At 38.2% G+C, this 12,054-nt stretch overlaps 1 protein-coding gene across 5 annotated transcripts in view; it reads right to left on the reverse strand.

Moving 5' to 3' along the window:
• The window catches only part of LOC149588633 (ELAV-like protein 3), a 269,510-nt gene extending 258,389 nt beyond the window's left edge, over positions 1-11,121 (reverse strand). Inside the window, exon 1 of one of the 5 annotated variants that reach the window (XM_089862552.1) lies at positions 10,724-11,121. The gene's annotated coding sequence lies outside the window, so the exon portion shown is untranslated. The remainder of the gene's footprint in view (positions 1-10,723) is intronic. The other 4 variants (XM_089862551.1, XM_089862550.1, XM_089862553.1 and 1 more) reach the window with 4 other exon arrangements.
• Positions 11,122-12,054: the final 933 nt, after the last annotated feature.

Raw genomic sequence — 12,054 nt, forward strand, 5'->3', positions numbered from 1 at the left:
CCTTACAGTAATAATCATTTTTACAGCAGCTTCATTTAAGGGCGCGATAGAGTTGTTCTCAATAAAATTTACACGTGGGCTTTGAAATTGCAGTGCAAGCTTAATTGGTATAATCTTAACGAACGATGCTATGTAATAAAATTTTATCTTATCATTAAATATTAATTTGGACAAAATTTTATATTTTACTTCAATAAATATTTCAGTCAGACTACCTATAATTTTTGTAACCCCAGGTATCAAATATCGTTGGAAAGAATGGCAGAGGATATTAATTTCTCCGAATCTCTCCTAAACCCAAAGACGAAAGTTTGTATTCTATAGGCCTATGAGGTTGAGGAAAGAGATCGTCAATTCGGCATTTTGATTCCTTTGGGACAAAGAAAGCTGAGCACGGATGATATTTGCCCCGACATAAAAAAAATAAACAAACAAACATTCGTTCCCTTTAACTTTCTTCATAGTTAGACGAAAAAACAAACAAAAATAGAGTAAAAACCATAGGGTTCTGTTCGCATTGTCTCGACTAAAACACTAGGAATATTACCATAAGTCACTGTTTACTACGAGCTCGTCATGGAGTGACGTAGGACAGATTCTCGTAAAGTGACACCTGTCAAAGGCTTAGTAATGCAGACTAAATAGGAAGATTAACGGCAATTTTAACCGAGCATAGTCAATTCTCGCTTGTCGTTCTCGAACATACTGTAAGTCTCTAGCATTACGAAGTATATGTGGTGTCATACTTATGGTAGGAACATATCTTATAAACTTATGCTTTTACTAATAATTATTTTCCGAATAATTTTCCAAGAGGATTTTGATGTAAACCCTTTTTCCCTGATATATTCAAGTCTCCCCGTATTTTCCACGAACCCAAGTGAACGACTCTTAAATCCAGGAAAAACGAAATTAAACCGTTCATTTCTAGGGGTAAACGAGCTATAGTGCGAACACACATTACACCCCTTCTTTGAGGTTTTTTTCCCCGCAGCTCGCCTCGGGTCCTTAATATTATTGGTATTCTCTCGAATTTCGCTGTCGCGAGCTAGCTGGCCCGGGTTTTCCTCGAGCTTTCAACGCCGCCGTGGATCCCGGGGTCTTAAAAGGACACCTTATATCCTACGCGACGACAGACCGGGAATAACAATGAGCTCGAGGGATTAGGTCCCTTATACATACTACACCATACCCATCCCCCCCTTTCCTCAGCCTTGTTTTTCATCTACAATTTCCTAAAAAGGCTATTTCGAAATACTTGGGTATGTCACGCTTCGTACAAAATAACCACTGATTTTACACTAAAAGTCACATTCGATCAAATTTAGGCGGCGTTTTGTAAATAGACGGGTTAAGCTAACACGCGCAAAAACGTATGGTTAAACTTATAGAACATATTTAGTCTTAGCAAACCGCGTCAAAGTTTAAGCAGAGGCTCTAAATTTGAAAGGAAAAGGTAAATAAAGGCGAATTTCGAGTTCCTCTGGCCAGCATTGAAAATATATCGAGATGAAACTTTTCTCTCAATAAACAGAATTGGAATTAATTATTACCCCCGAGGGTTTTTGGGCCTTTCTGATAAAAATAAAAATAAACCATTTAAAATACCTTTCCGTTTAACCTAAAGGCTTCAGAGGTGAGTTTTGAGAATATACTAACCGTATACCTATAATATGTGTATATTCAAATTCCATATACATTTCATTTCAATTCGTTTTGGTATACAATTCCATACCTTATTTACAAGTCATAGGCGCCAAGCCCAAGAACCAAAAGCGGTCCATGGGAATAAAGAAAGCAATTGCAGCAAATAGGAATATTTAAAATCTCGCACCCTCTTTTAGAATGCACGTGGTTATAAAGACAAATTTAAAGGAAAGGTAAAATGATATAAAAATAGCTTACAATAGTAAGGGATATAAGGGTCTATAGACACTTCGGTGTGTGTATTCCACCTTTCCTTTAAGAATGTTAAAGGTATATAAGGAAGGAGAGTGTTTTAACCTAACCCATACTAAGCAAATAAAACGTAAAATTCAAATTCAAGCGTAGGCGTTATATAACTTCTCCGTATAGTCCCTCACCATCTCTTAGGGAGGATGGAGAGTTAGGGTTAATAAGTTCAAGGGAAAAGGGACCGTGCGAAATAAGCAGGAAGTAATGCAAGAAGATATCTTCGAGGTTGGTAAAATGCGTCCAAATGGGAGTTGAGCCTCCTTCCTCGACCCTTCAACGTAAACTTTCCTTAATGTTATACTTTGAAAAGACTTAATAAAGTTTTGCCGGTTCATCTCTCCAGGGCGACTAAAACTTAACTTTTCTCTAGCTAATATTAGCTAAAACAAGCCTTAACTCGGGGTACCGTACCATCCCACGGAATAAACACGATCTGGTCGCGGAGTCTTTAATGAAAAGCGCGGGGCAAAGTACTCCCGAGGAAGCGTGGCGTGGGCCCCTTAACACAATGTAAGCTATCTTATGTTCTTCCTTCGAAATTTTTCCTCGCAAAATTTAATCTTAAGGAAAACAGATATTTAATCTTTGGGCCAAGGACCCGAGAAAATTTACTTAAAAATAAGATTTTTAAAAATAAACACTATCGGTTTAAGGTAAGGTAATTTGAGATCTTGTCGTTAATTAATACGGAAAATAATTTATATTAATTATTAATTATATTTAGTTAAAAATAAATCTAACAACGCGATAAGACTTTTTACGTTACCCCTAAATGTTATCTTTTCACGGTAGCACCGGTGTATAGCGTGGTAAAAGCTTCTACAGGCGCTATGGAGAAAATACATGGGAGCGCTACCCCTAAATGTTGGCTTTTGGTAGTGGTAACCCTTGGAACTTAAAAACCCAAGACAAAAATTTAAAATCTCCATGGAATTTGCGTGATCAAACAAATTACGCTTTTCAAGTCTGACTATTTAATATCGTTCTCTTTCATCTAACACCGAGATCTCATCAAAGAGAAACTAGGAAAGAAAGGAAGAAAAATAAAGGCGCCCAGCCATAATTCCCTCCTCTTCCAAAAAAGAAATGAATTTATTCATATTATTTGTAGCTTGCCAGATTCAAGCCGATTCCCGAATCAAATATTATTCAAATGCCATGATTTTTCAACCCACAGAAAAAAGAATAAACAAAAAAACAACAACAATAGAATGGAGATTTTTGATAAAAAATGATTCTTGAATAAATCGGAATAATAGCTTTAGAAAGCCGAAAGAATTAATTCAAATATCCCAATATTATTATAGATTGAGTTACTCTGAAGAATAGATCAATTCAGAAAAATGCCTATGGATAGATAAATAGATGGTAAGGCGCTATCATCCCTTAGCCCGAAGATGCGGAAGAAGTGGTTCAAATTTATAATATAAGAATTCTTGTTGAAATTGAATAAATTCACGTTTTCATGAAAGGGGTAAAAAGAAAAAAGGGTCTGAGAAGCCTTTTTCAGCACTCCTCACCCCTATTCTACACTAGCTAAGAGTGTTTACTCTCGGACAAGGCGAATTTTACTCCTCGAGGGTCCTTGAGAAAAGAAGTAAAGATGAGGATGGGTGATTTTCTCTTTCTACTTTAACTGATACCGCACCAAGTCCTCGCGCCACACTGTTCCTTTTCGATCTTTTAGAATATTCTTTCGTTTAAGGGTGTTTTAGCCTATAGCGTCCCTAGATCTCTTCCTCCCACCCTTACTATAAAGGGGGGGGGTGTAGATATAAAAACCCATCGTCTCTTTGCATCGTAAGCCAGGGATACGTTGCTTTTCTAAACGGACTTAAGCTTCATCCTTTCTTAAATAAAAAAAGAATAGGTCCAAAAAGGGATTGAACCCATCGTTCTTTAGTGACAACGTAGATGGGAAAGCTAGTAGTTAACAAGATGGCCAATGCCATAATCAAGAACACGCCCTCTATTCCGAGGTAATAAGAAAAAAATTCCCAAAATTATGTATATTTTTAATTGGTACAAAACCTTAATTTCTTCTTTAAACTCGATTTAATCTAAAGATTTCAACTTATCTCGTGCCAATAAATATTCTTAGGTTTATGAATGCCAATGAATTAATAGGTTACTATACTTATCTCAGAGTTTAGGCTGCGAAGCTAAAAAAGCGAGGCTTAGCTAACTCGAGGAAGTATATTCCTTATAGTAAGAAGGAAGCATGAGAGTCGAAAAATATTCGGAAAGCGGAAAAATGGACGAGAGAGAAAGAGAGAGAGAGAAATGAAAAATGGCGGCGAAATGGCAATGGCGCGTGTAACGTGCCTAGTGACGTGTACCGCATTCACACGTCATTAACTACCGAGAATTTGACGTTGGAAAAGGGGGGTGCTCTCTCCATCTTTTACCCTTCTTCCCTCTCCATCTTCTAGCTCTCTTTGTTCGTATCAACCTAAGATCCGCATCACCTAAGCCTAATTTCAAACTCCAGATTCGCTTCACTCCAGAGTTGTTAAAGTTCACCCTTTCACCCGTCCCTCGGAACTCTCCGACTTAACTATAACCCCACGTACAGAGAGAGGAATGTTTTTCATATTTCCATAAATATAGTATAAGAAAGACCATAAGTTTATAAGCGATATTTTCCATAAGTATGACACTACCTAAACTCTCAATAACCAGTGGCAAACTTATGGATGGAACATATCTTATGAACTTATGGAAAGACGTAATAAACTCATGAAGATCTTTTGAGAATAAAATTACATCGTAACAATATTCATGGAAGAATTCAGCTAATTCTTTGGGGGGGGGGGAGACGCAAGTTCTCTGAAAGGAGGCTTTATCGTATAGGAAAGGAACCGGATATACGTCACTGAATTATAGTAGTAAAGGATTCCGGTCTTTTCCCCTTCTATAGTTTCCTATTAACCCTGACTTTAACGCGCTATCTCCCAAGTTGTCAAGCGACCAATTTATTGGTCTCCTCGATCCAACGTCATTGGTTTAGTTCTTTTTATTTAATAAGAAAAGGAATACATTTAATATTATCGCGTTTAAAAATAAAGATTATCTCTATAGTAGGGTAAATTTATTTTTAAAGGGAGAATGACACACCGTAAACAATTTATCAATTAATTAAACCCTAAATTAACGCCAAGGAATATTCAGCGAGTGTTCGTCGTAAACAGGCTTGTCAAAAGATGCGGTCCGTGTAACTCTTTTATGACTAATTGAATAAGGTGATAAATTACAGATATTCCAATGATCTATCTCGTGTATTTAAGATCTATTTAGGCCTACTTGAACTTTTTCTTATACTCTTCCTTGGCCCCCCGTATCTATAAGGTTTAAAAATACAATCTAGTTTTCTTATATTCTCCTACAATTTTTTTCCTGAAAAAATTTGAACTTAAGGTGTTGCTGATGGTCGTAAAAACGGGGTATTTTGTCGCGTATTCCTCCGCTCCCTTTTATCCCCCTGTTTATGTTTCCGGCTAATTTAGTTCGGGCCGCGTTCCAGCGTAGAATAATAGTTTAACAGTTTAACCGTTTCACGCCCTTTCATATCTGCTCGCTACAAACACTATCCCACGCGGAACGATACACATAAATGGCCCGTTAAGGGAAGGGGAAATTTGGTTCGCTTGGAAAATAGCTTAAACAGTCTCCAGTACCAGCGACCACTCTCTCTCTCTCTACCGCTACCACGCGCGCCCAAAAGTCAAACCACCACCTAATGGGATAATTCTCGCGTTAATTTTAATAACCCCCTTCCCGAGCTAAGCCTAAAATAGGCCTAATACCAGAATATTGCTATAAGTCTTCCGGAAAAGCTATAACCGATCCGCTTGCAGTGTAAAGCTCTAAATTACGCATCGTCAGGTATAGTTAAAAGCTGGGAAATTACTCTACTAGTCTACTGGTGATCTAAAATTGGCCTACTGGAGAAATAAATTCGCCTATAAAGACTGAGGAGGAGTTAATTTTGCATTAGAGGAAACGTTACCTGGGGGCATACACCTAAGCCTAAAAGTTTCGTTTATTATTTGTCTACCGAAAAAAAAAACTAATTACCCTAAACAAAATTTTGTAAGCAATTTACGATGCTGTATTATAGAAAGACCCAAAACTACTTTGAAATCAACAAGTCCAGATATTCTGAAAATCAGTTCTAAATATATCTCAGAAAGCAAAAACATCCCGAGAAAAACAATTTCCACACTAAACGTAAATAAGACAATTCAGCCAAAAGCTTAAGATTCCATCGTGGACAAACCATTAGCCAATCGGAAAAGATAATGAAGAAGAAAAAAAGAAAAGGGGGGGGGGCGAATTATCCGAAACAGGCATCACGACGGACACGCAAAGCATAAAAAAGCGGGGCTTACGAGCTACCAATAATCCCTTAGTCCCTAGACACAAAAAATCTGCCCGAAAATCTTCTCAATAATCACTAAATCTTTCCCCCTAATAACTCATTTCTAAAGATAATTAGGAACGGTTCTGGCGAAAACGATGGAAGCTAAGAGAAAAAAAAGTAAGCGAAAAACAAGCCAGAATCCCATCCCATGCAGAGCCTAATTCCAAAAACACTGCACCATGGGCCCACGCGTCAGAGAAGAAAAACAGTTAATAACAGGGACCCTAATCAACATCCTCGACTAGGGGTCGTGAAAGAAAAATTATAACACGAAAAAAAGAATAAAAAAGCCCCCGCCTAATCGCCAGCACCGATTAAAAGAAAAGAAAAAATAATAATAATAAAAATAAGCTGAAGTGTAATAATAATTTTTTTTCATACGCGTGCATTTAGGCGCGCTTATCGGTTCTGTCGAGGCTGTAACGTAACACGTGGCGTGTACGTCGTCGCTTTTAGAGGCTGCTGTGCTGTTGTAACTGGTGCTTATGTCAGTTTACGTCTACCAGGGGAAAACCCCCCGTTATATTCTTAGAATGGATGGAAATAATTCTCTGGTTATAAAACAGGCGAAATGATTCGAAACGGCCTAATCAAAAGCTAATTAACTGAAGTAAAACTTTGAAAACCTTTCCGTTTAACCAGGTTATAACCTTCGGGGGTATAAATATAGCAACAATCGTCGAGAAAACTTAACTTTCAGACAATATTCCAGCCAGAACCGAGCTACTTAACTTTTGAACTTCCAACTAATGATCGTGAATTTCAAATTTCTAACTCATTCCAAGATTGAAAAGGGGGTGTATATATAAATCTCACGCCCGCAACTTCATCCCTACCCTTCTTTCCTTAAGTAACAATCTTAGAAAAGATAAATCTCCCCGTAGAGAAACGAGCCGTTCCTTCGTTAAACTCTAATAATTCTTAGGTTGGGAATGTAATATATAAAGGAGACACGCTAAAGCAAAGATGGACAGACGGGGAGAAGGGGGGGGGTGGTAAAGAGGCAAACACGGAGCAAGGTTCTAATTAAGGATCGCCGTCAAGAATTTCTCTCGAAAAGTCTAATTCCCAGTCTCTCTCTCTCTCTCTCACACTCTCTCTCCTCCAGCGGGTGCCTGCGAAGCGTCAAGTAAAAATGACTAATTAATGCCCAACATCGCTAAGCCTATTTTCTTCCTGCCTTCTTTAGTCGCTACTAGCGCCTTTCCTCCTACTGTTGTATTACAAAAGGGTCAGATCCGCTATGGGAGCGTGGAAGCGTGGAGTGAAAAGAGGAGAGAGAGAGAGAGAGAGAGAGAGAGAGAGAGAGAGAGAGAGAGAGAGAGAGAGAGAGAGAGAGAGAGAGAGAGAGAGAGAGAGAGAGAGAGAGAGAGAGAGAGAGAATGAGAAGGAGAGAGAGAAGAGAAAAAAAGGATATTATAGTTTCGCGTTAAAAGTATACCAGAGCTTTATATCGCGGGCTAATTAGACTTTTCTCTCATTGTCAGTAGTAACAACCCTCGCTTGGAATTTTATCCCCTTATCTTTACGTTAAGGAATGGCCAATTAAAACTAATAAAGGCAAAGGCTTGGAAAAGAGATAAACGGGAAGCTCGAGAACGGATGTATGTACATTGGTTCCATTCAAATGGACAAAAAACATTATATCAAATATAAAATTAGATAAACAATATAATATAATAATGAATTGGATTACAATATATTGAAGTATACAGTATAAACACGTGAAATACATGTTCGTTTTTGGGTCCACTATTTTGACCAATTGGAAAACTACTACTTTTACAAAAGACCAAAAAACAATTCAAGGGGGGTTTTGGGTAAAAATCCCTCTGCTAACACTAGGCAGCTGGCATCATTATGAACATGCTAGTTTAGTAATAACTACAAAGAAACTGGCGGCTTTGTTTACTTGTACGAAAGCTTTTGGAAAGGGTTCTTTGTTTTACTTCATCGCGTTCCCGTATGAGACGCCGGTTAATAAAGAAGAAAATAGAAGAAGGGTAGGCAGGGAAAGCCCCGGGTTAAGGGGCTGGAGTTATTCTCAGACAGACATACCAGCAGAGAAAAGAGAGAAAGAGAGTCGGAAAGAAAGAAAGAGGAAAGTTTTTAATTCGATAAACAATTGTTCGGCGGCCGGGAAGAAACAATTCCGCTTTCTCGAAATTTAGCGACAAAATGGAATTTCCGCTTTTTGTTGCGGAAAAAAGAGAGGGGCGGGGCAAAGAAAGGTAAATAAGGACTACCATAGTTTTCTTGGTTAAGTAAGCAAGAGGTATTTACAAACTAGCTTAATTACGGCACAGGGCCGAAGAACATCTTTCTACCAACTAAGTTTTAATTTATTTTGATTTAATTTAGTTTCGTAAAATTAATTTCGAAAGCGGTTTACGCGGTTAACTTCGTTAACTCAAGCCTAAAGAATTATTTACTTCTAAAAGATTGCTTCAAGGCGACACGGACGGACATTTCCACGCAGTCGTAGTTTTAACCTAATCTATAAGAATACAAACGACACGTCAAAAATATGGCCCACTAAACACCCATGAAAAGCGTATCATCTTTCGGTTATACCATAAGTTAATAACAGAAGTTTAAGTCCCTAGTTTTACCCCAGACCTAAGTAACATGAAAGAGGCTGATTATTTAGACTAAAAAAGGTAAAAATAAGGGATAAGCAACAAAATCCGAAGAATAAATAATAATCCAGCGGTTGTAGACCGTCCACGTGAGAAGAAAGATGATTTTACTATTATTAGGTTCGCGGGCCGCGCGTTGGCCACCACTACTGTAACTTTTCGAAACCTAGATGAGCCGCATTGGTAATTCGCTAAGATATAAACTTAATGAAGAATATTTTTTCTTATGATAACCTACAAGGGAAAATCCCAGATTTATCTCACTCCATGATAAATGCTAAGTCCTTTAAAATCCCTGTACCAGTATATATAGTCAAGATTTTTGGGGGGTACTATTTTAAGAAAGCCATTTCTTTATCCCCCTCCCCTTCTCCGAGTAACCCTATCCTACGTCATGAATTATTCATAAAGCCACCCCCACCCAACTATACCCCCTTCTCTTCCAAAAGATCAAATTTTCTTCTTTTTACGTCTTTTTTCCAGCCGCCATCTTTCCCCGTATTAAATTTTTCATCTAGAGAGGGGGCTTCGTTCGTCTTTATAAGCTAACGAAACACGTTTTCAAATTAACGCCGGGGTTATGTTGACTAATCTCGGGGTTGGGGATCAAAAGTTGAGAGTTTGCGGCTCTACCAGAGAAAGAGAAAGCCCCCCCCCCCAATAAGCCCTAAAATAATCCCAAGCATCTCCTTAACCATTGCAGGAAAAGAAGTGCAGGAGGGAATTCGGGAAAAGAAAGACAAAAATAAAAATAAAAAATTGTCGGGAAATTTAGAGCATCTAGTCTTCTACAAAAAAAAAGGCGGGAAATTTTAGGGGGCCCGAAATAAAGATAAAGAATTTCGGACTGTCGCCGAGTGCAATGAAATAGTGTTGTTGTAGCTCCTCTCTCTTCTAGCTTGGATCATTAAAAATAAGCCCCTCGTTGACTAAGCTAACAATCTTTAAAAATTTGCATGACATCATCGCCCCCCCCCCCATCCACCCCCGCCTTTTCTAGCCCTTAATTTAGTAGTACTAATTCCAGAGTTAAAACAAAATCATTCCTTTTGACCAATGAAATTGCTTAAAAGGAATGGAATAAATTACAATAGAAAGAAAAGTATTACAATGCATCAATAAATTTCAGGGTTCATACAGCTTTTGGAAAACCGATTTTCCCCGAGTTTCCCATGGTTTTTTCCCATATAAGGAGTTATTAATAACAAGGGGAGTGGGGTTGTTTTTATAGTTGAAGCAACCCTTTCAGAACATACTTAAAGTTTGTTTTAGATTTTAGTTCAATTTTGGATAATGGTAGGCATTCTAAATATTATTTAAAGCGCTGTAATGAATAGCTTACTTTAAGTTTAAATTGGGACGTATCATAAGATTAAGATTACTTAGGCCTAATTCAAAATCCCTGACAATATTTTTTATTCTAATGTTTAGGTGTTCAGCAGAGTCCACTTGATGACCTTCGACCTATATTTTGAATTTCTCGACGCGTGGTTTGAAAAACATAATGAAATCCCTAACTAATCGTTGACCTATCATCCATTTTACAAGTTCCTGACTTAAACACGCTGTACAATCTATACTACATTTATAGTAGTATAGCTTCGATGTCTGACGTCATTAAAATAACCAAATAACGCAAAAAGCAGTACAGGGACGTAACAAAGCGAGCGACAAAAAAACACACTATAATAAAACGGGTACTTACATTATAACGACGATCGAATTCAAAAAGATGGTGACAAAATGTCACATTCACGATTCTAAACTATGACGCAAAAAGTTCACAAAACTAAACCCGACTTTAAAAACTAACACGCGACGCGACTGAAAGTTTTTTTTAACAGTTTCAGAAGCCGATTGACGCATTTTGACGTTCAGTTCAAAGTTCACAGATAGATAGTTTGTAGATTTCCGACCACTGTCCAGATAGGACCGTAATAAACTTGATCAGCCATGATGTTTCAAGGTGACATGATCACGTGACTTCCAGATGTGTGGGCGTAATAGGGAAAGGGACTATAGGACGCTTAGCTTTGACCTGAAAGTTTGTTAATGCGCGCGCAACATTTTGGCTCTGACCTGACAGCTGGGAAAAGGGACTACGGGACGCGCTGCTTTGACCTTAAAGTTTGCTTATTCGCGCGCCAAAGTATGTACTCACCCACTATTTTCGGCATCCCGATGAACTCGTAGATAACTGTAATTCGCGTCAAGTTCAGATGTAGCCGCACCACAAAAGTCAAAGTTCACGCAACACGATATAAAAGTTCAACGCGTTCGGGAACCATATAGTGACGTCATTTCAGATGTTTAGAATAGTACGATTTGGTTCCCGCGATCCTCCGTGCAGCTCGGTCGTGCACTGGACCGCCCAAATCTTGATCCCTCGCTGATGGCCAAACGTGACCCTTCGAAGAAATGTCCATCGTGACGTCATTCAGTCAAAGAAAAAACCGACCTGAAATTAAAATAAATTCCTTGATTTTTGCTAAACATCAGAATAATAATTACATTAAACCCTAAGTTCTTAAGATATGTTCTATAAGTTTGTCACTGAGAGCTTGTCACGTGACAACTTTCTCAAAGCTCACAAATTTCCCTGAATTTTATTAAAAATTCTAAATATCCCTTAGTTTTCCCTGTGTTTTGTCAACTATTTATTTCCCTTAGTTTTCCCTGTGTTTTTGACAACTATTTATTTCCCTGAGCTTTCCCCGTGTTTTTGTCAACTATTTATTTCCCTGAGCTTTCCCTGTGTTTTTGTCAACTATTTATTTCCCTTAGTTTTCCCTGTGTTTTTGTCAACTATTTATTTCCCTTAGTTTTCCCTGTTTTTTTGTCAACTATTTATTTCCCCGAGTTTCCCAGGTTTGTATGAACCCTGATATCGGAACCCTTTCCCAATTTCTTACGAACAGTGCGATATGATATCGGAACCCCTTTCCAATTTCTTACAAACTGCGCGATAGTTGAAGTTGATACCCCCCTTTAACCAGTGGAGGGGGTAGTGAGAGAGAGGGGGGCGAGTTAGAGAAA

Source organism: Phalangium opilio, unplaced genomic scaffold (genome assembly GCF_054372755.1).
Source record: "Phalangium opilio isolate 3A_F unplaced genomic scaffold, DU_Popi_V2 ptg000540l_1, whole genome shotgun sequence".
Classification (NCBI taxonomy): domain Eukaryota; kingdom Metazoa; phylum Arthropoda; class Arachnida; order Opiliones; family Phalangiidae; genus Phalangium; species Phalangium opilio.